The 26,521-nt window shown below is 34.9% G+C and overlaps 1 long non-coding RNA gene across 1 annotated transcript; it reads left to right on the forward strand.

The window, feature by feature from the left end:
* The first annotated feature begins 570 nt into the window (after positions 1 to 570).
* LOC143083266 (uncharacterized) lies at positions 571 to 26,225 on the forward strand. Its single transcript, XR_012980607.1, has 4 exons — positions 571 to 660; positions 5,636 to 5,705; positions 25,318 to 25,577; positions 26,093 to 26,225. It is a non-coding gene; the product is annotated as an uncharacterized LOC143083266 (long non-coding RNA).
* Positions 26,226 to 26,521: the final 296 nt, after the last annotated feature.

Here is a 26,521-nt window from a genome sequence, read left to right on the forward strand (position 1 = left end):
TGCTTTTTTTTTTTAAAGCAACTTGTTTTTTGATGTTTGGGAGGAAGAATAAATTCTCAAAACTGTAAGATTGAGTCTTGTGTACTAAAGCCTTCGTTACAGGAAAAAAAAGTGGTGGTAGGGACTCATTTTATGATTAAAAAAACACTAAAAAACAGTTCGACTTAGTACTATATAGTAAATATATAACATGTCAAGAGAAGAATTATTTGACATCTTACTGAATGAGTATAAATATTAGTTTTCCGAAATATTTTATATCTGTTCATGATTTCACTGTTTTGTTTTGTGTTGTTGTACTCTTTTAGTCGTGCTATAATATATATACCTTATACTTTTGGTTGACCTCTTCCAGACTCAACACTTTAGTTATCAAGAGTAATTTCTCTTCTTTATCGTTTTCATTGTATGACCTGCGCATATATATAAATAAAATACACATCATGAGGTTCTAAACCCAGCTTTTTTTCTATAAATTATTACAGTCCTAGAATTTGATTCATCCAGATCAAACAAGCTTTTTAAAAAGCTACTACTTGTATATTAACATTTATTTTTAGATTGACTAATATTTGTTGTATTTCGTATAAATAGGTCAGTATTGCTACACACAATTTTCTAGCAGCAGTGTGTTAAAAACACATGGATAGTTTATTAATAGTAAGTATATAATATATATAATAACATTTTTTTGTAGCAGAAAATTATATATATGATGTGTATACATTATGTAATTATGTATTATTGATTGATTGATTTACGGTCGTGTTGTTCTGCACAAAAATAGAATAATTATTATTATAATAGTACAATGTAGTAATTTGTAATGTTTTACACCGATTAGTCATTGCACCCATCCCGTACTGACAATTTATCAACATTTTCACGCTAGTGCAGCTTGTTTTCAAACCAGAGATTTCGTTTGTTGTGTCGTTGTTCATGAGGGTCTGGATGGGGGGGGGGGGGGGGGGGGGTTCCGTTATTCTGTAAACATTTAATTTTCACCCCTCTTTTCTGTGATCTTCAAAAAATTAACCCCTTTTTTCTCTAATCTTCAAAAAATTAACCCCTTTTTTCTCTAATCTTCAAAAAATTAACCCCTTTTTTCTCTAATCTTCAAAAAATTAACCCCTTTTTTCTCTAATCTTCATTTTTTTTGCCCGTTATATTCTCTAATCTCATTTTTTAAGGGCATTATTCTTTAATCATTTAACCCCATCCAAACTCTCGTTCATGTTTAAATGTTGAATGTTTGAGTGTTGTCTTGGGCAAAATTGTTGGGTATAACAATATACATGGACATCCCTGCCCGTCTCCCACCCGGCGGCAGTAAAACGCTTGTCGTTCGGATGTAAGGGGTGTACAGTGGCGGATCCAGAAATTTTCATATTAAGGTGGGGCCCACTGACTGCCTACAATGTATTAAAGAGGGTGGCCCGCTCCGGTAATGCTTCAGTGATTCCCTACATATCCAACCAAATTCTTCCCAGAAAGGGGGGCGGGTGGACCCCCGGCCTGGCCCCCTTTATTAAATTCCGCCTCGGGGTGTATGAATACACGTCCATAGGGAATCGTTCTGCTCCTATTTAACATATTTTCATTTAAAGTGGTAGTAAAAATTTCTTATCCCTTCATCCAGTGGCGGATCCAGAAATTTTCATAAGTGGGGGCCCACTGACTGACCTAAGAGGGGGCCCGCTCCAGTCACGCTTCAGTGATTCCCTATATAAGCAACCAAATTTTTTCCCAAAAAGGGGGGGGCCGGGCCCCTGCCCCCCCCCCCCCCCCCTAAATCCGCCTCTGTCATCCCCGTCAACTATTACATGTATATCATGTATACTGCATGCAGAACCGACACGTGACTTAAATTGTATTTATAGATTATCGTTGAGATGACCAATGATAATCTGTTTATCGCTATTTTATCCTGCAATTGGGTGTTCTACTATACAGATACAGCCCTACAGATATCGCTATGCTGTATCTGTATACTATACAGCTGTATCTGTATACTATACAGCTGTATCTGTATACTATACAGATATCGCTTAAAAGCTCCATCCACTGCCGGACTGAGTATTGTTTGAACCTACGTGACCTCAGAATGTGTATTCCAGTTGCATTCCAATGACGATGACAATTGTCGATTTCAAAACTTGAATGTGTATCATTGTGTTACAAAATCAACCATGTCAATTTCAGCATGCGTGTTTAGTGAATGTCAAGTCTGAAGCGTAGGACAACTCGTACACTTCTGTTTCAAATTTGACAATGTTTTGTTATTTGTTTTTACTGTTGAAATTATTTGTTATGCTAAAATAGATAATTATTCCCCCTTAGCGATGTATTATTGTTGACCATTCTAGATTCTTTTTTTGCGAACCCGTCTTCAGCGTAATGAGTGATTTTGATATTACTACGCGGGCCTCAAGGGATTACAAATCGAAAATAAATGCTAAATATGATAGTTTTTGTGTCTTTCAAAACACAAACAATATACATAATTAATTGCAGGATAAAGACAATAACTGTTTAGTGTCTTTAAATATCAGCTGTATTTGTAGTCGGCTCGAAACAGTTGTACTTAGCTCGCTAAAAGCTCCCATACACGTTTTTTCCTAGCCTCGTACAAATACAGCTGATATTTAAAGACACTAAACAGTTATTGTCTATTTACCCGGCTATGACGACGTTGTCAATTTCATGTCAATTTTATTAGCAACACCATGTGCCTCCTTAGTTTCTAGCGATAATTTCCCATCTGAAGCGAGAAGCATGATATGAAAAATTATCACAAAAAAGATCAAAGGAAAAATGCTCAAAATAGCGATAATATATAGTTGTTCTTTTGCTCTTGTCCATGTTGTCCTGAATAGATCCTGGGACTAATATACTTAGTCCTAGGTAGATCCGAGTACAATTTGGTACAATGCCATGACTTTTAACGGCCATATCATATTTGGCAAAAAAAAAAAAAAAAAAAAAAAAAAAAAAAAAATCAAATTAAAAGTAAGGCCACACCAATTTTATTTCTTGTTCTACGGATTTTTGGACTCCAAAATTTGGGGCGAGCGAGCGATTTGAAAATTTTAATAAAAAAATTTATAATTTGAAAAATTTTGAGGCGAAGCTTGAAAAGTAAAGGCGAGCGATTATAATTTTTTTTTGTAAACATAAAATAGTAGGTTTTGACAATATTAAAACTTGATTTATCACTTGAACTTTGACATTTCTTTAATTTCTGAAGTATTTTTTCCCTGTTCACCAAGAAATAATTAAATCTGGTCTATGTATGTGTAACTGACAATGAGACAATTCTCAATCCAAGTCATAATCAGTTTTGGGGCAACCTCTTAATGTTATAAATATCCCTTTTACATGTTTTATGAGGGAACAATATAAAATATAATATATTTGTTTGAACAAAAGGGCTCATATTTTCTCAAAGAACTATATATCTATCTGGTATTAAATGGTCAAAACATGTCCAAGAATTTTTGTAATATTCCTGGACTTTAACCATGTTAACACATTTACTTTAACAGTTTAATATTATTCAAAATAAGTGGACCCCTCTTTTAGAAAAAGTTGTTTAACATATGATGTAACTTTCCTCTTTTTGAGTACAAAATTCTAAGTTTTCAAAGGTTTTGTATAGAAGAACTATACAAATCCTTGGTATTTCTATTTTCTTTTCTACATCAGTAAAATGACCCCTTGTCTGAGGGAGGGTTGTTCTCAACCTGATAATAACAAACACGGGTCAAAGTACGGCCTTTTACACAGGGCTTTGATACAGACCAAACAGCAAGCTAAAAAGGACCCCAAAATTATTAGCGTACACAATTCGAACAGGAAAACCAACGATCTAATTTATATATCCGAACCGGAAAATACCAATGATTGAATGAACCACATCAACAAATGATAACTGCTGAACGACAGGCCCCTGAATCAATCAGGACAGGTGCATAAACATGCAGCGGCTATGGATAGTTTGTTTCGCCAGCATACAATATAATTGCAGTTGAAGGCAAATCCTTCAGAAGTTCTTTGTACTTTATTCTAACAACGAACATTTTTTGATAGGGAATATAAGTAAGGGGGAAAGAAACCAATTTTTTGTTCTTTACAGGTATTCCTGGTGTTATAAATTTACATCGGAGCACTCTCACTTTTGATAAATAGGTTTCATGCTAAAACAAATATTCTCACAGATATTTACACAGTGTGGTGGGGTGCTTTTATGTTTAAAATCGTTATATACAGGTTAGACTGTGATTTTAAAACCAAATGTTGATATCTTTTTATAATATTTACAAAAAAACGGTGCAGGAAATGGACATGATTACATTTCCGGATGCGGGAAGCGGGAATATAAAAAAAAATAAAAATATTCTATTTTGAAAAAAAAGGTGCGGGCGGGTCCGTCGAACAAGGAATCAAATTGGTGTGGCCTAACCATAGCTATTATTAAAATGCAGACCCATAGATTTTGAAAGTGCAGGGATCAACAAAGCAACAGTAGGAGCTCACTTGTAAGAAGTCTATGCATTAAACAACATGAAGCTACTCCAAAGGAGGGAGGGCGGCTTAGCGGAATTAAATCCACTCTCTTGCCATAAAGTGTATACAGACGCGATGAAGGACGAGAGAGGGACATCAAATGCATTGCTTGTCAAACCAAAATGGGGTACAACCTCCAGCCCCCCCCCCCCACCCAATGATCCACCTCTGTTGAAAGGACTTCAGGTGAACTTGCCCTGTGTATGTTTCTCTAACAGGCAATGACAAGCTTTAAATGTATAGACTTCAAAGCTTAGGCAGTAACCATTTGATTTTCTGGGGGGAAGGGGCTATGGATTTTTTTGGAAAAAAAAGTTTGTTTCCAGTTTTTGGAGAAAAAAATAATTTGTTTTTGACCCTGAGAAAAAAAAATGTTTGTTTCACCCTCAGCTGCCACTATATGTAATGCTAAAATTGAAAGAAAATAATTGTTTTCGACTTGTCGCCAAAAATAGATTGTCTTTCGCCGAAGGCGAAAAAAAAGTTTGTCCAGAAAAAAAAATCCATAGCCCCCCCAGAAAATCAAATGGTTGCTGCCTTATTAATGTCACTGGAAATTGAATATTTGAGAATATATTATCGAACATTTGCTTTAAATAGTGGCTATACATTTTACACATTCCAAAAAGTAATAAAGTTGTTCATAAAACCATATGTACAGTTTTTATATCATTGTAGACTATATTTACTTGCATAAGAAATAAAATTTCAACCATATCATGACTCAAATAACTGTGTAGGACCAGAATGGCAAAAGAAACAAGCTGATTATAAAAAAGGGGGACGATGAAAATACTTGAATGGCTAAGAAGTCAGCAATGAATAAAAGCAAAACACACATTGCATAATCATAGATCCTGTATACAACAAAAAGCAACAATCACTGAATTCAGTCTCAGTTTAAAAAAATATACAAAATTGTATAATTGTAGCCTGATTACAACGTTTTAAATATATCGAACTTGTAAATTGCTCATTGTTGAAACAACACGTTTGTTCTTTTCTATATAGGTTCATACTATTTGTATATGTTGTATAATAAAATAGATTTTTTAAATTCTGCTTTCAGATTTATTTGCTCATGATCTTTGTCTTAATACAAGAGTACACCACAATCAAATTAAAAGGTAAACCTACATGTATGTATATTTATAGATATGTCTTAATATATCCGTATACCACAATGAAATGGGTTGAATGGCAAAACAATCTATCAGACAAGTATTCATGTAATTCAAAGTCTGTTTACTATTTATTTAATATTTTATTCCACACTTAGAGGCATTATGTTTTTCGGTCTGTGCGTCCGTTTGTCCATCTGTCCCTCTTCAGGTTCAAGTTTTTGGTCAAGGTAGTTTTTGATAAAGTTGAAGTTCATTCAACTTGAAACTTAGTACACATGCTCCATATGATACGATCTTTTTAATGTTATTACCATATTAGAGTTTTGGCTCCATGCAATTTCACGGTCAACGGAATATAGAAAATGATACTGTTTCCCTTCAGGTTAAAGTTTTTGGTCACCTTTGAGTTCAGGTTTATGGTTTTTGGTCGCTTCTGAATTCAGATTTATGGTTTTTGGTCGCTTCAGGTTAAAGATTTTTTGTGAATTTGAAGTCTAATCAACTTGAAAACTTAGTACACATATTCCCTTTGATATGATCTTTCTAATTTAAATGCCAAATTGGAGTTTTGACCCAAATTTCACGGTTTACTGAACATAGAAAATAGTTCGAGTGGGCCATTCGTGTACTATGGACACATTCTTGTTGTCTTTATTTTAGATATTGTTCATTGTAAATTGAAGATGAAACTAACATATATCCTGTGTAAGCCCTCTTGACAGTTTCCACTTAAGGTAGATCATAGTTAAATATTTCTTAAGATAGAATTTTCTTATCTTTTGCATAAATTAAGATTTTCTATGCTTTTTCCAAAAATATAATAAAAAGTGTGGGCAACCTTGATATTTTCCAAGCTATAAGTCGTTGAAAATTGCCTTAATTTGGTTAGATTGTCCATGAAGAAACACATTTGTGTGCATAAAAAGAAATCTATGCGATATCATTTTAAATAAATTGTGAGAAGATAGGTTTTATAATAATATGTTTTAAGAAAAGAAAGAAACCAGATGCTGCACAGGGCTCAGCTTTATACGACCGCAGAGGTCGAACCCTGAACGGTTGGGACAAGTATGGACACACAACATTCAAACTGGATACAGCTCTGAATTTGGATTGTGGTTAAATAGTTGACACAGCATAGGTTTCTGACACAGAATGAATGTTGTCTAATGAACTTAAAATATTTTGTTCACCTTGCTGTTGAATATTTATCCTCTCAAAAAAAATATATTTGAAGAAATTTTCTTTTTAATTTCTGAAATCTGAAATGAGAATAATTGCCCCCCCCCTTTTTTTTCGCCTCCCCCTTTCCCTTATTCCATAAATGATCTCAATTCAAATTGCTAATGGAGTTTGCAACAATAACTGCTCATTTAAATACATCATAAAATATTAAATATAAAATGTCATACAGTCATGGTTAAAATTAATATTAATCAATAGTAAATTCTAAAAAAATAAATGGGGAATGTGTCCAAAGGGACACAGATTATGCCCCCCCCCCCCCTAAGCATATAACGTTATATAGGGACATAATTCAAGAACTGTAAAAGTGAAGCTGCCAAAAATTGAACTTAAACAGAGTTTAGAGGTAATAAGCATTATATATGTTACAGGGAATTTGTGAAATCACTGAACTGATTAGTGATTTTATAAAATCCCTGATTTTGACTAGTGATTTTACAAAATCTCTGAAAGAATTAAAATCTTTTTTACAGATTCACTGATTAAATTTAGGGAATTTGTAAAATACATTCATTCATTTTTATTAAGAATTTCTGTGAAAAAGTTTGAGGTTAATCTAGTCTTTATTTTAATATTAAGTGAGCGGTTTTCATGCACAAAACAAATGACATACTGTAGAACAATGGCTCAAGCACAAATGTTTTGAAATCAAGAACAAACATACACACAACACTTACTTCAAATAATTGAGGTAAAAGTGAGGTAAAATTAAAGGGCAACATATGGAACCAGGGAAAATATGATAAACATTTAGGAATATTTTGTAAATGAACCACAGAAAGAAGACAAAACAAGCTTGTTTGAATGAAAGTTACTGTTTATTATAGTTTTTCTGTATAATTACTGTAGAAAATAAAACCAATTATATAATTTTTTTTAAAATCAAATATAAAACGGAACATTAGGTTGATTGCTGTCATTAGAGAAGAAAACACATATGTAAGGTATAAGACATTGAGTGGGTAAAGGTATGTGATCCAGTGGCAAATATCACATGCATATCAGAGCAAGAGCATCTTATTGCTGCATGAAAATTGATATATAAAAAACTAATAAGTGTTGTATTATTAATTTGCTGCCTACAAAATAACATTTATATTCACAAAATAATAATAAAAAAAAGACAACAGAACATATTGGTAATTCTACTTTGTTTTGTACTTGCATGTATATGAATAGGTTCTAACCAAGCAAAAATAAACAAAGTTTTACCTACTTTGGTCATATATCAGACACATGTATTCTATCACAAAGTGGTATAACTTTGAATTAGTTTCTAAACTTTCCCGACTCTTTTAATCCAAATAAAGTAAATGTTTTGTTGATAAATGAAGGTATGAAGTTCTCCAATGTGGAGATCTGAAAAAAATGTTAAAAACGGTATTCATCAGATGAAGATGCTTTAAAAATATTATGTATGTCTTGAAGACATGTAAAGCATAGTTAAGAAAATTCACATAAAACATTTAACTTATAGTGGTAGGGATGTCACCCAAACTTGTCATGCAAAAATAAGCAAATTCAGAGTGGTCTAAATATTCGTTTTTATGCCTTTTAATCATTATCATTATACACTAGTTCTAGCTCAAAGTGTTTATTAAACAAATATATTTCCAAATCATTAGTGATAATTCATTTGGTCTGTTTTTATATTAAGAAAAACACATTTCTAATAGCATGTAATACTTTATTGTAATCAGGGATTTTACAAAATCCCTAGCTCTATTTTCAGTGATTTTGTAAAATCCCTAGCTCTATTTTCAGTGATTTTGTAAAATCCCTAACAATTTTAGGGATTTTACAAAACCACTGAAACTCAGTTTTAGTGATTTTACACAATCACTGATTAGTCCAGTGATTTTACAAAATCCCTGATTTTACAAATTCCCTGTAATATATACACATTTCATTAAATTTAGTTAAGGCAAACTTAAGTTAAGAGAACAGAAAGTAAAAAAATCTTCAATTTTTCCACTTGTAAAGGGGCATAACCCTAGAATGGTAATCAAAGTGCTTGTAATCACTGAATAGTAAAGATGCTTTAATTTATCAGTTGGTAGTAAAGTGAATATTGCATTGTATATTGTATATAGCATTGATTTAAGTTGATTCAACTACTATTCTGAACAAAGAAAGATAACTCCAATTTTCAAAGAAGATTTCATAAAGCATTGGTTTAAGGTGATTCAACAACCATTCTGGACAAAGAAAGATAACTCCAATTTATTGTCTTGAAACTACAAAAATGCTTGTTTTTGGTCCCTTTTTTGCCCTTTATATCTCGACTGTTTGCCCCATAACCCTTAAAATATATATCCCAACCTTCTACTTATGGTATTAAACATTGTGGTACAATTTCAGAACAATTGAAATACTTATAATACACAACTTATTGTCCTGACACTAGATAAATGCTTGTTTTGGGCCCCTTTGAGCCCCTTTGAGCCCCTAATTCCTATACCTTAGGGACCATAACCCCAAAAATCAATCTCAAGCTTCCTTTTGTGGTTATAAACATTGTGTTATAATTTTATTGATTTCTATTTACTTATACTAAAGTTATTATCCGGAAACCATCCGTCTTCGGACGACGCTGACGACGACGACGACGTTGACAACGTGATACCAATATACGACTGCAAACATTTTTGTGGTCGTATAAAAATGATGTCACCAAACTTGTTTTCATGCTACAAGTACAAAAATTCCCTTAAAATATATATATAGCAGACGTCGCGTACGGTGTTGGTGATAATACGGGTTTTGCTTTCTAGTTCGCCTTTATTGCGTTTGTTAGAAGTTTCGGAATTGATAACTATATAAATGAATATATCAAAATGTGCGTAATTAAAAGTAGAAATGGAATATGCCTTAAAATCAATACTTTTATTCATTTTGTTACTCAAATGATCCCTAATAACACTGATTTTGAGCGTGTAGACAAGTAACACCGCGACATATGAGCAGCGTTGCTTTGAAGTTATTCTTGTCATTTTTTAAACTTATTAAAAAAAAGTTGTACTGCTAACAAGAGTAGTCTTTAGTGTTAATGGTGTATGTTTTATTTATGACGTCATCGTTAACTGGACGCGTCTGACCAGGACGAAAAGTTCACTTTGTTTTGTGGTCAAGCCGAAAATTGAAAAAAAAATATGGATAGGGGTGAAGTTAAGAGTGATTTTTAAAGGTAATTCAAATAGATTATTCCGAAAATAATATATATTTTTATTCTGTATATAATAAGGAAACAAATTATAAAAAGTTGTGTTACAACATTTCAAAAGATCGTGGCAGAATTAATGATTTTTTGAAATTTGTATTTCTGTCACAAAACCCAAATCTCGCATATTTTTTGGAGCTCTTCAAAATTCGAACGAATGCTGCAGATCCAAACCACAATTTACATATCCACCCTTCCTGTGTCAAAATTATACAATAAATATACAACTTTCTATGTCTTCAATTAGTAAGTATTGTTTAAATTATGTCCTAAATTGTTCATTTTATTAAATCCGTTGAAATGTCACATTCGCCGTTTTCTGACGTTTTAGTGTATTTGTTAAGTGTCTTATGAAAAGTAATAGGCAGTTGCATTCTTTTCTACGATATAAAATTTTATTCAAACGTGAAAACTTTTTTTTTAAGTGTATGAAAAAAAATTGTGTCGAAGTTTTAAGAGAAAATATTGAAAAAAAATTAAACGCGATCTCTTTGTTTTTGTCTAGTCAAAATGTCACAATACGCCGTTTTTTACATTTTTGTTACAAGTATGATAATTCATATTATACAGTTTTGGAGGGGGGAAAATTTGAAATTATAATAGCACAAAAAATACTATATAACATTAAAATCTACTGTTCAGGGATTTTTTTGAACCCATTTTCGATCACATGTCGGAAGTATTAACGACACAGTCAGCGACTACTTTTGTCTAGTCATAATGTCACACCAAGCTTTTTTACTTGTTTTGACGTTACGTTCTGTCAAACTTGAAATGTAGTGCCTAACGTCGAAAATTGCGGAAGCCTATACGTGCCATGCTAATTAACTTTTTCCAATTCGATATAACGAATTATGAATTTGATATAACAGATTATGAATTTGATATAACAAATTATCAGTTTAATATAACAGATTATCAATTTGTTATAACAAATTATCAATTCGATATAACAGATTATCAATTTGATATAACAAATTATCAATTAGAAATAACAAATTGTCAATTTGATATAACAAAATTATAATAATGAGATTGTTTGAAACATTGTGTAACCCAAATTGGCGCATTTTTTTGTGTATTGATTCATTGTTTATCTGACGTCCAGTGACAAATATGTCATTAAATGCTTATTCAAAACTTTCTTAACAGGTTTAATGTTTCTGAAACCCTCTCCCTCCCCTTTTATCTATTATTTGAGGCAGTTTGGGGGACTAGTTTGAAGATTCTCTATTCAGTACATGGGACCTGGTGTCTTAGAACGAACGATTATAATAGAAAAAGGATACATTTATATTGCACATTTGCAAATCAGAAAGAATGGATAGTGTGTTTCTAGGGACATAGGAACATGCAAGGATAAAAAATGCTGGCATGCTTCTTTATCAATTTCGATGGGATTATACAAGGATAAATGAAACATCCTTAAGTTCATCCTTGCATTTTTCTTTATATGTTTGTTTCAATATTTATTTTGTTTGCGCACTTTTTATTAAAAAACAAAGACCCATGCGCGAGATCTAAAAGAGAAAACCCAAGCACAATCAGTACAATACTGTTGATAAAGTTGCTGATTTTTCTCTTTATCTTGTCTAGATTGTGGAGCACATTCGCCTATACATTGTATTTTTATATATGTTGTTGTTTGCAAGTTGATGATAGTATCAAGAAAAACGTAAATAGCTGAGTGACAACTATATTATATAATTACTTTTATTTCCATGATGAACCAAAGTGAACATATATATACATACAACTTTAATATTAAACCAGCATAAATTAATGCTCGTGGTTTTCGTATTATTCAACTAAGAAAGTTTTCGTTAAAATGGGCTATCGAAAATACAGCTGAACGGATTAATCCTGCGCTAAAATTGGCTCTAACGTCTGCGATAAAATGTCTCCTAGTAGTTTTGCGCTAAAATTATCTACGCCCATCTGTTTTTTGTTCATAGTTGAGATTAAATTTCTTTTTGTTTATGAAATTTGAAAATTTGATTAAATTAATCTTATTTGTGGTTAATTTTGAATTTGCTTTCAACTGTTGATTCTTTTAACATTTAATACAGGCGATGAAACAAACGATTCAACTAATAACATTTTTCTTCGGAAATTATCAAAAGCGGATAAAAGAATAAGCCCTTGACACCATTTACGGGTATGATGGTCTTGTGAAACAATGATAGTCCGTCGGCAGGGGGCGATAAATGACTGACCCGTGTTTTATTAAGAGAGAGCAATATCTCTTGCACATAAAATCCACCCTTTTAGATTTCGGAAAGAGCAGGCTAATGCTACAAGGAAGCACTCGCACCCTCAAAGTTGAAACGGATTAATATAAGTTGTAATAACTTGTTACCCAATCCACTATAAATAAATATGTTTAAACTAAAAGAAAAAGCAGCAGATTAGACAGTGGTTTTAACTTGTTTTTAAAATATCCTATTTCAATCAAAAGAAAGAGAAAATATCTTTGCTCCAAGGGGATACTAATGTAAATGAATATTATTTTTCCGTTTTAATTTAACTGTACTTAAAAAATGTGTGCCACTTTTGCATTTCGGGTCTATACAAAGCAAGTCAAGCAAACCGCTCATATAAATTATGCTGTATGATTCAGCTGCATGAAATAAAAAAAAAGTACGACGTTATTTATACAATGCATGAAAAATAACGTCTAAATAACGTTACCAAAACTAACACCAACACCGTACGCGACGTCAGCATTGGTTTCACCATACTTTATATATTTAGCAATCTAATTAAAAACTGATCTCTCATCGCTCCCGTTTTCTGATATGTCCCACGCGACATATCAGAAAACAGGAGCGATGAAAGATAGGTTTTTATTTTTAATTAGATTGTATATTTAGATATAGACGGTAACAGTTTTTCTTGTCCCCCCACACCCCCAAATTGATTAAACCAAGATCATTGAAACTTCACAAGATGCCGGTTTAAACTCATATTGAAGCTTTTAACTACGATAAAGATGTCGTTTTATTGTTTTTTAACCTCGTTGAGTCTTTCAAAGATAGTCCTTATAAAAATAAGATGATGGATTTGATTGTCAATGAGACAATAATCCATGGACGTCAAGTTGGTTACCTATTCCCTATTCCCTATTCGTTACCTATTCCCTATTCCCTATTCGTTACCTATTCGTTACCTATTCCCTATTCCCTATTCGTTACCTATTCCCTATTCCCTATTCGTTACCTATTCGTTACCTATTCCCTATTCCCTATTCGTTACCTATTCGTTACCTATTCCCTATTCCCTATTAGTTACCTATTCGTGACTTATTGTTTTTGCTCAGTTCTTCTTCTTCTTCTTCTTCTTCTTCTTCTTCTTCTTCTTCTTCTTCTTCTTCTTCTTCTTCTTCTTCTTCTTCTTCTTCCTCTTCTTCTTCCGCCAATTTAAAAATGAACTTGTCCGCAGCATTTCTCCAAAACTACTTGTCAGATTTACTTAGGGTTTCATAAAATGTTAGACTAATATGTCTAGGTGAGCCATCAATCGTTCATTTGTGCATTGGGGTCTTTTAAGGGGTATTTTGGGGGCAGAAAGAAGGGAGGGGTTTACTATAGAACCCTATGGGATTTTATTTTCTAAAATTTTCAAATGAATATAACTTGAAAACTGTAAGTGATAGATACATGCAGTCTCCAGAAATGATCAAAGGACAATAAAACAAATCACATGAAATATAGGGGAGTCCCTGGGGGGGGGTCATCCCTACCTCCTTCAATTCGAGAATATGCTTTTAACTTGTAAACGGTCCAGATCCCCACCCCTAAACCATATATATTCTTGTATGGGACAATAAAACTAATCAAATGAAATTAAATAAAAGTTCCTGGGGGTCACCCCACCCCGTTCAATTTGAGAATGTACTATTATCTTGAAAACGGTCCAGATCCCCACCCCTAAACCATATATATTCTTGAATAGGACGATAAAACAAATCAAACAAAATTAGATGGAAGTCTCCGGGGGTCATCCCCACCCCCGTTCAATTTTAGAATGTGCTATTATCTTGTAAACGGTCCAGATCCCCACCCCTAAACCATATATATTCTTGTAGGGGACAATAAAACTAATCAAATGAAATTAAATGGAAGTTCCTGGGGGTCACCACCACCCCGTTCAATTTGAGAATGTACTACTATCTAGTAAATGGTCCAGATCCCCACCCCTAAACCATATATTTTCTTGTAGGGGACAATAAAACAAATGAAATGAAATAAAAGGAAAGTCCCTAGGGGGCCACACCACCCCCTCTTGTTTGAAAACTTATAAACGGTCAACATCCCCACCCCTAAACTATATATATTCTTGTAAGGGACAATAAAACTAATCAAATGAAATTAAATGGAAGTTCCTGGGGGTCACCCCCACCCCGTTCAATTTGAGAATGTACTATTATCTTGTAAATGGTCCAGATTCCCACCCCTAAACCATATATATTCTTGTAGGGGACAATAAAACAAATGAAAAGAAATAAAAGGAAAGTCCCTAGGGGGTCAGCCCACCCCCTCTTGTTTGAAAACTTGTAAACGGTCAACATCCCCACCCCTAAACTATATATATTCTTGTAAGGGACAATAAAACTAATCAAATGAAATTAAATGGAAGTTCCTTGGGGTCACCCCCACCCCGTTCAATTTGAAAATGTACTATTATCTTGTAAATAGTCCAGATCCGCACCCCTAAACCATATATGTTCTTGTAGGGGACAATAAAACAAATAAAATGAGATAAAAGGGAAGTCCTGAGGGGGTCATCCCACCCCCTCTTGTTTTAAAACTTGTAAACGGTCAACATCCCCACCCCTAAACCATATATATTCTTGTAGGTGGACAATAAAACAAATAAAATGAAATGTAGGAAAAGTCCCTGGGGGTCACCACCACCCCCTTCTGTTTGAATACTTGTAAATGGTGGAGATCCCCACCAGTAAGCCATATATATGCTTGTATGGGACAAAAAATCAAATCAAATGAACATGGGACCATATGAATTGCGAGTTATGGGAGCTTTGTTTGGGAGACTTCGTAACAGCATCCTGTTACAATTACTTCTTGTTGTTTATACTCTTATATCTGGTAATAGTTCTAAATTTGTTGAGGTAAAATGATCTTTTTATGACCTATTTATATGTGTTTGTGCTCAACCGATCCTTTTACTTTATGTTTGATACTCATTTGTTCCTTATTTGATTTTTATACGTTCTACCTTTTAACTGCTTTATGTCCGTATGTTTGAAGATGGATCTTGGTTCGAATGGATGAAATCACCGTGTTAGCGCTTGCATAAAAAAAAGATGTGGTATGATTGCCAATGAGACAACAACCCACAATAGACCAAAATGACACAGAAACTATCAACTATAGGTCAATGTACGGCCTTCAACAATGAGCATAGCCCAAACCGTGTAGTCACCTATAAAAGGCCAAGATATGACAATTTCAAAAAATTCAAACAACAAAACTAACGGCCGTATTTCATATACAAAAAAATAAACGGAAAACAAATATGTAACACAAAAACAAACGATAACTACTTAATTTCAGGCTCTTGTCTAGGGACAGGCACATACTAACATAATGTGGTGGGGTTAAACATGTTAGCAGGGCGTACATCGTTTCGGAGCATGCTATTACCTTGTTTAATTCGTTCCATCACTCGCTTATAATTCGCTTATAATACGTGTATCATACGTTGCACCTTTTAAAACATGATTTTCAATTGTTTTGTTGTCTCTGGTGGTAGATTTGGGTTCTTAGAGGTGATATAACTCTATAAGCGCATATGTACCCGTTCCAGCGCTCGGTTAATACCCTGTTACCTATTCGTGACCTATTCGTTACATATTCATTTATAATACGTTTGTTGTACGTTGCACCTTTTAGAAAAGGATTTTCACTTGTGTTCATGTCTCTGGTGGTAACAATGTGTAATTAGAGATGAATAACCCTATTATTTAGCGTGCATGTACCCGTTCCAGCGCTCGGTTAATACCCTGTTACCTATTCGTTACCTATTCGTTACTTATTCGCTTTTAATACGTTTGTTGTACGTTGCACCTTTAAGAAACGGATTTTCAATTGTGTTCATATCTCTTGTGGTAATAATGTGTTCTTATAGATGAAATACCCCTATTAGCGCATATTACCCGTTCCAGCGCTCGGATAATACACGATTACTTATTCGTTCCTTATTCGCTTTTAACGCGCAGGGTGTACGTTGCACCTTGAAATAAATCGTTTTTTAATTGTGTTCGTGTCTCTGGTGGTAACAATGTGTTCTTAGAGATGAAATGACCCTATTAGCGCGCGTGTACCCGTTCCAGCGCTCGGTTAATACCTTGTTACCTATTCGTTACCTATTCGTTACCTATTCACTTATAATACTTTTGTTGTACGTTGCACCTTTTAGAAAAGGATTTTCACTTGTGTTCATGTCTCTAGTGATAACAATGTGTAATTAGAGATGAAATGACCCTATTAGCGTACATGTACCCGTTCCAGCGCTCGGTTAATACCCTGTTACCTATTCGTTACCTATTCGTTACCTATTCACTTATAATACGTTTGTTGTACGTTGCACCTTTTAGAAAAGGATTTACACTTGTGTTCATGTCTCTGGTGGTAACAATGTGTAATTAGAGATGAAATGACCCTATTAGCGTGCATGTACCCGTTCGAGCGCTCGGTTAATACCCTGTTACCTATTCGTTACCTATTCGTTACTTATTCGCTTTTAATACGTTTGTTGTACGTTGCACCTTTAAGAAACGGATTTTCAATTGTGTTAATATCTCTTGTGGTAATAATGTGTTCTTATAGATGAAATACCCCTATTAGCGCATATTACCCGTTCCAGCGCTCGGATAATACCCGGTTACTTATTCGCTTTTAATGCGCAGGGTATACGCTGCACCTTGAAATAAATCGTTTTTTAATTGTGTTCGTTACCTATTCGTTACCTATTCACTTATAATACTTTTGTTGTACGTTGCACCTTTTAGAAAAGGATTTTCACTTGTGTTCATGTCTCTAGTGATAACAATGTGTAATTAGAGATGAAATGACCCTATTAGCGTACATGTACCCGTTCCAGCGCTCGGTTAATACCCTGTTACCTATTCGTTACCTATTCGTTACCTATTCACTTATAATACGTTTGTTGTACGTTGCACCTTTTAGAAAAGGATTTACACTTGTGTTCATGTCTCTGGTGGTAACAATGTGTAATTAGAGATGAAATGACCCTATTAGCGTGCATGTACCCGTTCGAGCGCTCGGTTAATACCCTGTTACCTATTCGTTACCTATTTGTTACTTATTCGCTTTTAATACGTTTGTTGTACGTTGCACCTTTAAGAAACGGATTTTCAATTGTGTTAATATCTCTTGTGGTAATAATGTGTTCTTATAGATGAAATACCCCTATTAGCGCATATTACCCGTTCCAGCGCTCGGATAATACCCGGTTACTTATTCGCTTTTAATGCGCAGGGTATACGCTGCACCTTGAAATAAATCGTTTTTTAATTGTGTTCGTGTCTCTGATGGTTACAATGTGTTCTTAGAGATGAAATGACCCTATTAGCGCGCGTGTACCCGTTCCAGCGCTCGGTTAATACCCTGTTACCTATTCGTTACCTATTCGTTACCTATTCACTTATAATACGTTTGTTGTACGTTGCACCTTTTAGAAAAGAATTTTCACTTGTGTTCATGTCTCTGGTGGTAACAATGTGTAATTAGAGATGTAATGACCCTATTAGTGTGCATGTACCCGTACCAGCGCTCGGTTAATACCCTGTTACCTATTCGTTACCTATTCGTTACTTATTCGCTTTTAATACGTTTGTTGTACGTTGCACCTTTTAGAAAAGGATTTTCACTTGTGTTCATGTCTCTGGTGGTAACAATGTGTAATTAGAGATGAATTCCTATTAGCGTGCATGTACCCGTACCAGCGCTCGGTTAATACCCTGTTACCTATACGTTACCTATTCGTTACTTATTCGCTTTTAATACGTTTGTTGTACGTTGCACCTTTAAGAAACGAATTTCAATTGTGTTCATATCTCTTGTGGTAATAATCTGTTCTTATAGATGAAATACCCCTTTTAGCGCATATTACCCGTTCCGGCGCTCGGATAATACCCGGTTACTTATTCGTTCCTTATTCGCTTTTAATGCGCAGGTTTTACGTTGCACCTTGAAATAAATCGTTGTTTAATTGTGTTCGTGTCTCTGGTGGTAACAATGTGTTCTTAGAGATGTAATGACCCTATTAGCGCGCATGTACCCGTTCCAGCGCTTGGTTAATACCCTGTTACCTATTCGTTACCTATTCGTTACCTATTCACTTATAATAAATTTGTTGTACGTTGCACCTTTTAGAAAAGGATTTTCACTTGTGTTCATGTCTCTGGTGGTTACAATGTGTTCTTAGAGATGAAATGACCCTATTAGCGCGCAGGTACCCGTTCCAGCGCTCGGTTAATACCCTGTTACCTATTCGTTACTTATTTTCTTTAAATACGTTTGTTGTACGTTGCACCTTTTAGAAAAGGATTTTCGATTGTGTCCATGTCTCTGGTGGTCACAATGTGTTCTTAGAGATGAAATGACCATATTAGCGCGCATGTACCCGTTCCAGCGCTCGGTTAATACCCTGTTACCTATTCGTTACCTATTCACTTATAATACGTTTGTTGTACGTTGCACCTATTAGCAAAGGATTTTCAATTGTGTTCATGTCTTTGGTGGTTACAATGTGTTCTTAGAGATGAAATGACCCTATTAGCGCACATGTACCCGTTCCAGCGCTCGGTTAATACCCTGTTACTTATTCGTTACCTATTCGTTACTTATTCGCTTATAATACATTTGTTGTACGTTGCACCTTTTAGAAAAGGATTTTCACTTGTGTTCATGTCTCTGGTGGTTACAACTTTCATGAACACAAATGAAAATCTTTTTCTAAAAGGTGCAACGTACAACAAACGTAGTTTAAGCGAATAAGTAACGAATAGGTAACGAATAGGTAACAGGGTATTAACCGTGCGCTGGAACGGGTACATATGCGCTAATAGGGTCATTTCATCTCTAAGAACACATTGTTACCACCAGAGACATGAACACAAGTGAAGATCCTTTTCTAAAAGGTGCAACGTACAACAAACGTATTATAAGTGAATAGGTAACGAATAGGTAACGAATAGGTAACAGGGTATTAACCGAGCGCTGGAACGGGTACATGCACGCTAATAGGGTCATTTCATCTCTAATTACACATTGTTACCACCAGAGACATGAACACAATTGAAAATCCTTTTCTAAAAGGTGCAACGTACAACAAATGTATTATAAGTGAATAGAAAACGAATAGGTAACGAATAGGTAACAGGGTATTAACCGAGCGCTGGAACGGGTACATGCGTGCTAATAGGATCATTTTATCTCTAATTACACATTGTTACCACCAGAGACATGAACACAAGTGAAAATCCTTTTCTAAAAGGTGCAACGTACAACGAACGTATTTAAAGCGAATAAGTAACGAATAGGTAACGAATAGGTAACAGGGTATTAACCGAGCGCTGGAACGGGTACATATGCGCTAATAGGGTCATATTATCTCTAAGAACACATTGTAACCACCAGAGACATGATCACAATTGAAAATCCTTTTCTAAAAGGTGCAACGTACAACAAATTTATTATAAGTGAATAGGTAACGAATAGGTAACGAATAGGTAACAGGGTATTAACCGAGCGCTGGAACGGGTACATGCGCGCTAATAGGGTCATTACATCTCTAAGAACACATTGGTACCACCAGAGACACGAACACAATTAAAAAACGATTTATTTCAAGGTGCAACGTAAACCCTGCGCATTAAAAGCGAATAAGGAACGAATAAGTAACCGGGTATTATCCGAACGCTGGAACGGGTAATATGCGCTAATAGAGGTATTTCATCTATAAGAACACATTATTACCACAAGAGATATGAACACAATTGAAATTCGTTTCTTAAAGGTGCAACGTACAACAAACGTATTAAAAGCGAATAAGTAACGAATAGGTAACGAATATGTAACAGGGTATTAACCGAGCGCTGGTACGGGTACATGCACGCTAATAGGGTCATTTCATCTCTAATTACACATTGTTACCACCAGAGACATGAACACAAGTGAAAATCCTTTTCTAAAAGGTGCAACGTACAACAAACGTATTATAAGTGAATAGGTAACGAATAGGTAACAGGGTATTAACCGAGCGCTGGAACGGGTACACGCGTGCTAATAGGGTCATTTCATCTCTAAGAACACATTGTTACCACCAGAGACACGAACACAATTAAAAAACGATTTATTTCAAGGTGCAACGTATACCCTGCGCATTAAAAGCGAATAAGAAACGAATAAGTAACCGGGTATTATCCAAGCGCTGGAACGGGTAATATGCGCTAATAGGGGTATTTCATCTATAAGAACACATTATTACCACAAGAGATATGAACACAATTGAAAATCCGTTTCTTAAAGGTGCAACGTACAACAAACGTATTAAAAGCGAATAAGTAACGAATAGGTAACGAATAGGTAACAGGGTATTAACCGAGCGCTGGAACGGGTACATGCACGCTAATAGGGTCATTTCATCTTTAATTACACATTGTTACCACAAGAGACATGAACACAAGTGAAAATCCTTTTCTAAAAGGTGCAACGTACAACAAACGTATTATAAGTGAATAGGTAACGAATAGGTAACGAATATGTAACAGGGTATTAACCGAGCGCTGGAACGGGTACATGCGCTCTGATAGGGTCATTTCGTCTCTAAGAACACATTGTTACCACCAGAGACATGAACACAATTAAAAAACGATTTATTTCAAGGTGCAACGTATACTTACCCCGCGCATTAAAAGCGAATAAGGAACGAATAAGTAACAGGGTATTATCCGAGCGCTGGAACGGGTACATACGCGCTAATAGGGATAGTTCATCTATAAGAACACATTATTACCACCAGAGATATAAACACAATTGAAAAATCCTTTTCTAAAAGGTGCAATGTACAACAAACGTATTAAAAGCGAATAAGTAACGAATATTTAACAGGGTATTATCCGAGCGCTGGAACGGGTACATATGCGCTTATAGAGTTATATCACCTCTAAGAACCCAAATCTACCACCAGAGACAACAAAACAATTGAAAATCATGTTTTAAAAGGTGCAACGTATGATACACGTATTATAAGCGAATTATAAGCGAGTGATGGAACGAATTAAACAAGGTAATAGCATGCTCCGAAACGATGTACACCCTGCTAACATGTTTAACCCCACCACATTATGTTAGTATGTGCCTGTCCCTAGACAAGAGCCTGAAATTAAGTAGTTATCGTTTGTTTTTGTGTTACATATTTGTTTTCCGTTTATTTTTTTGTATATGAAATACGGCCGTTAGTTTTGTTGTTTGAATTGTTTGAAATTGTCATATCTGGGCCTTTTATAGGTGACTACACGGTTTGGGCTATGCTCATTGTTGAAGGCCGTACATTGACCTATAGTTGATAGTTTCTGTGTCATTTTGGTCAATTGTGGGTTGTTGTCTCATTGGCAATCATACCACATCTTTTTTTTATGCAAGCGCTAACACGGTGATTTCATCCCTTCGAACCAAGATCCATCTTCAAACATACGGACATAAAGCAGTTAAAAGGTAGAACGTATAAAAATCAAATAAGGAACAAATGAGTACCGAACATAAAGTAAAAGGATCGGTTGAGCACAAACACATATAAATAGGTCATAAAAAGATCATTTTACCTCAACAAATTTAGAACTATTACCAGATATAAGAGTATAAACAACAAGAAGTAATTGTAACAGGATGCTGTTGCGAAGTCTCCCAAACAAAGCTCCCATAACTCGCAATTCATATGGTCCCATGTTCATTTGATTTGATTTTTTGTCCCATACAAGAATATATATGGCTTACTGGTGGGGATCTCCACCATTTACAAGTATTCAAACAGGAGGGGGTGGTGGTGACCCCCAGGGACTTTTCCTACATTTCATTTTATTTGTTTTATTGTCCCCTACAAGAATATATATGGTTTAGGGGTGGGGATGTTGACCGTTTACAAGTTTTAAAACAAGAGGGGGTGGGATGACCCCCTCAGGACTTCCCTTTTATCTCATTTTATTTGTTTCATTGTCCCCTACAAGAACATATATGGTTTAGGCGTGGGGATCTGGACCATTTACAAGATACTAGTACATTCTCAAATTGAACGGGATGGGGGTGACCCCAAGGAACTTCCATTTAATTTCATTTGATTAGTTTTATTGTCCCTTACAAGAATATATATAGTTTAGGGGTGGGGATGTTGACCGTTTACAAGTTTTAAAACAAGAGGGGGTGGGCTGACCCCCTAGGGACTTTCCTTTTATTTCATTTCATTTGTTTTATTGTCCCCTACAAGAATATATATGGTTTAGGGGTGGGAATCTGGACCATTTGCAAGATAATAGTACATTCTCAAATTGAACGGGGTGGGGGTGACCCCCAGGAACTTCCATTTAATTTCATTTGATTAGTTTTATTGTCCCTTACAAGAATATATATAGTTTAGGGGTGGGGATGTTGACCGTTTACAAGTTTTCAAACAAGAGGGGGTGGGGTGGCCCCTAGGGACTTTCCTTTTATTTCATTTCATTTGTTTTATTGTCCCCTACAAGAAAATATATGGTTTAGGGGTGAGGATCTGGACCATTTACTAGATAATAGTACATTCTCAAATTGAACGGGGTGGGGTGACCCCCAGGAACTTCCATTTAATTTCATTTGATTAGTTTTATTGTCCCCTACAAGAATATATATGGTTTAGGGGTGGGGATCTGGACCGTTTACAAGATAATAGCACATTCTAAAATTGAACGGGGGTGGGGATGACCCCCGGGGACTTCCATCTAATTTCGTTTGATTTGTTTTATCGTCCTATTCAGGAATATATATGGTTTAGGGGTGGGGATCTGGACCGTTTTCAAGATAATAGTTCATTCTCAAATTGAACGGGGTGGGGGTGACCCCCAGGAACTTTTATTTAATTTCATTTGATTAGTTTTATTGTCCCATACAAGAATATATATGGTTTAGGGGTGGGGATCTGGACCGTTTACAAGTTAAAAGCATATTCTCGAATTGAAGGGGGTAGGGATGACCCCCCAGGGACCCCCTATATTTCATGTGATTTGTTTCATTGTCCTTTAATCATTTCTGGAGACTGCATGTATCTATCACTTACAGTTTTCAAGTTATATTCATTTGAAAATTTTAGAAAATAAAATCCCATAGGGTTCTATAGTAAACCCCTCCCTTCTTTCTGCCCCCCCCCCCCCCCCCCCCAAATACCCATTAATAGACCCCAATGCACAAATGAACGATTGATGGCTCACCTAGACATATTAGTCTAACATTTTATGAAATCCTAAGTAAATCTGACAAGTAGTTTTTGAGAAATGCTGCGGACAAGTTCATTTTTAAAGTGGCGGAAGAAGAAGAGGAAGAAGAAGAAGAATAAAAATAATAAGAACTGAGCAAAAACAATAAGTCACGAATAGGTAACGAATAGGGAATAGGGAATAGGTAACGAATAGGTAACGAATAGGGAATAGGGAATAGGTAACGAATAGGTAACGAATAGGGAATAGGGAATAGGTAACGAATAGGTAACGAATAGGGAATAGGGAATAGGTAACGAATAGGGAATAGGGAATAGGTAACCAACTTGACGTCCATCAATAATCCAACGAAGTTCAATAAAGTGGATGTAAGCAACAATAGGCAACCTTACGACCTTCAACAATAGGCAACCTTACGACCTTCAACAATACTATACATACAGTACAAGGAGCAGTGCATGAATTTCATTTTGAAGTAGGGGTAAATGTTATAGGACAACACACATACACACACAACGATTGAAAACATGTAAGTTTAAAAAAAGAATTACTTTACTAGTATACTATATTGTCAGAACCTCAACGTACACACCTGAATTTGAGTGGCCTTATATTTTGGTAAAGATTCAAGACCTTTCCCCCTTTTTTTAAATTTTAATTGTTTCATAGTTTGACAAGAATAGACATGTATTCCAATAACGACAGTTTTCATTTGTAACGGGATTTCAAACTCTCAACAAACTATGGGTAACACGAGCAGACCAAGGTTAACTTATATAGTCGCAAGTCGCATCTTTCTTTTGGATAACTTCAGTTGTTGAACATATATAACCGCCAATGAGACAACTCTCCACCAGAAACCAAATGACTTAGAAGTTGACAACACATGTTTAATAGTCGGATAAGAGAGAAACGAATGCATATGTATAGTCCCTCCCCCGGAAATTAAAATTCACATAGAAAACGTAACAATGTGTAAGTAGGTAAAAAACTTTTATTAACGTCATTTCCCTTTTCAAGTGGGAACAGCGGTCTTGATGTTTATACATTAAGAAAAGGCAGGGTAGATCAATTTAACCGCATGTTTACCATGTTTATTAAAAATACTATTCACAAAAAGGATGGTCGTGTGCTTATAAATTATCATTAAACTTCACAAAGCGTCACTGCTGAACCTGCGTCACTGCTGAACCTACGTCACTGCTGAACCTGCGTCACTACTGAACCTTAAAATATCTTACTGTTATGTTGTAGTAGCTTTTCACAAAGCGTCACTGCTGAACCTTAACATATCTTACTGTTATGTTGTAGTACTTTTCACAAAGCGTCACTGCTGAACCTTAAAATATCTTACTGTTATGTTGTAGTAGCTCTTCACAAAGCGTCACTGCTGAACCTTAAAATATCTTACTGTTATGTTGTAGTAGCTCTTCACAAAGCGTCACTGCTGAACCTTAAAATATCTTACTGTTATGTTGTAGTAGCTCTTCACAAAGCGTCACTGCTGAACCTTAACATATCTTACTGTTATGTTGTAGTAGCTCTTCACAAAGCGTCACTGCTGAACATTAAAATATCTTACTGTTATGTTGTAGTAGCTCTTCACAAAGCGTCACTGCTGAACCTTAAAATATCTTACTGTTATGTTGTAGTAGCTCATTTAAGTACTGGTAATTGCAACACACAAGTCCTATCAACCAGTGAAGAAGAAACCGTGCAACTTGTTCTGAAGAGAAATGGAAGCCGATATTTCCCCGATATAAATGGTTGTTATTATGCAATTAAACTGAACAGTAACTACGGTTATAGATATGAAAAGCTAGTAGTTAACGTTTCCATGGATATTCCAAAGGACTGCCCATATGCTATAGAAATATACCCAGGGGATCCAACCACCAATAGACGTATAAAGGTATTTTATAGTCCTATAAATACTTTGTTTAAGTCATCTGTTTTTTCCCTCGATTTTATTTTAGAATAGTTTTAGACATATATATAATATAGGGTTTAGTTTTTTAACATAAATGTATTTGCATCATACAGCAGTATAGTAGGTTTTTTTTCTTTATATATCGCTATTGATTGATGTGTAAACCATTCTAAGCTCGTTTAAAACAGTGTGAAAAAAAGACTGTTTTGAAATTACCAGGAATACCGTGAACAAACCTGTACGAATATTATGATGAAAAATATTAGTCAATATATATACCTAAAAGAATATTTTCGACTGGTTACCTTTAAACAATATATGATTGTTCATAATTTCCCCGATCTTTGATTTCATTATGATCAACACGCACTCGGGTTGCAATAAATCAGAATTTTTATTCAAATTATAATTTTCAAAATTTTGCAGAAGTACATTTCATATGAAACTATGATTATTTGCGCAATAAATTTCTAATGTGCATGTGTTTGTTCTTACAGAAAATGAAATGTGATAGTGATCCATATTGGATAGGCCCTTTCCCAACTAAGGATATTTTCTTGCGCTATGTTTATTCCAAGAGAGAAGACGTGAATGAAGACGTGAATGACATTCTATTGACCAACGTCAGCTTCAAACATTGTAGTGATTGTTTTCAAACACCAAAGGTGTCTTCAGTTAGAAACCGAAGCAAGTATTCCTATGTTATACATGTAGTATAGAGAAATAATAAAAAAGATAAAGGTGGTATTGATTGGTTGATCGCGTCAGCGCAAAAGCAAATAATATCGCGACGCGCAGTGGAAATCATAAACTTAATACGATTTATGTTATGATAAGTTCCTAATGATGTATTTGTTGTGGTATTAAATGGCTGTTTCTAAACAAATGGATGCATTTATAGATCAATATCACTATTTAGTTTCTTG

Source organism: Mytilus galloprovincialis, chromosome 7 (assembly GCF_965363235.1).
Source record: "Mytilus galloprovincialis chromosome 7, xbMytGall1.hap1.1, whole genome shotgun sequence".
In the NCBI taxonomy this organism is placed as follows: domain Eukaryota; kingdom Metazoa; phylum Mollusca; class Bivalvia; order Mytilida; family Mytilidae; genus Mytilus; species Mytilus galloprovincialis.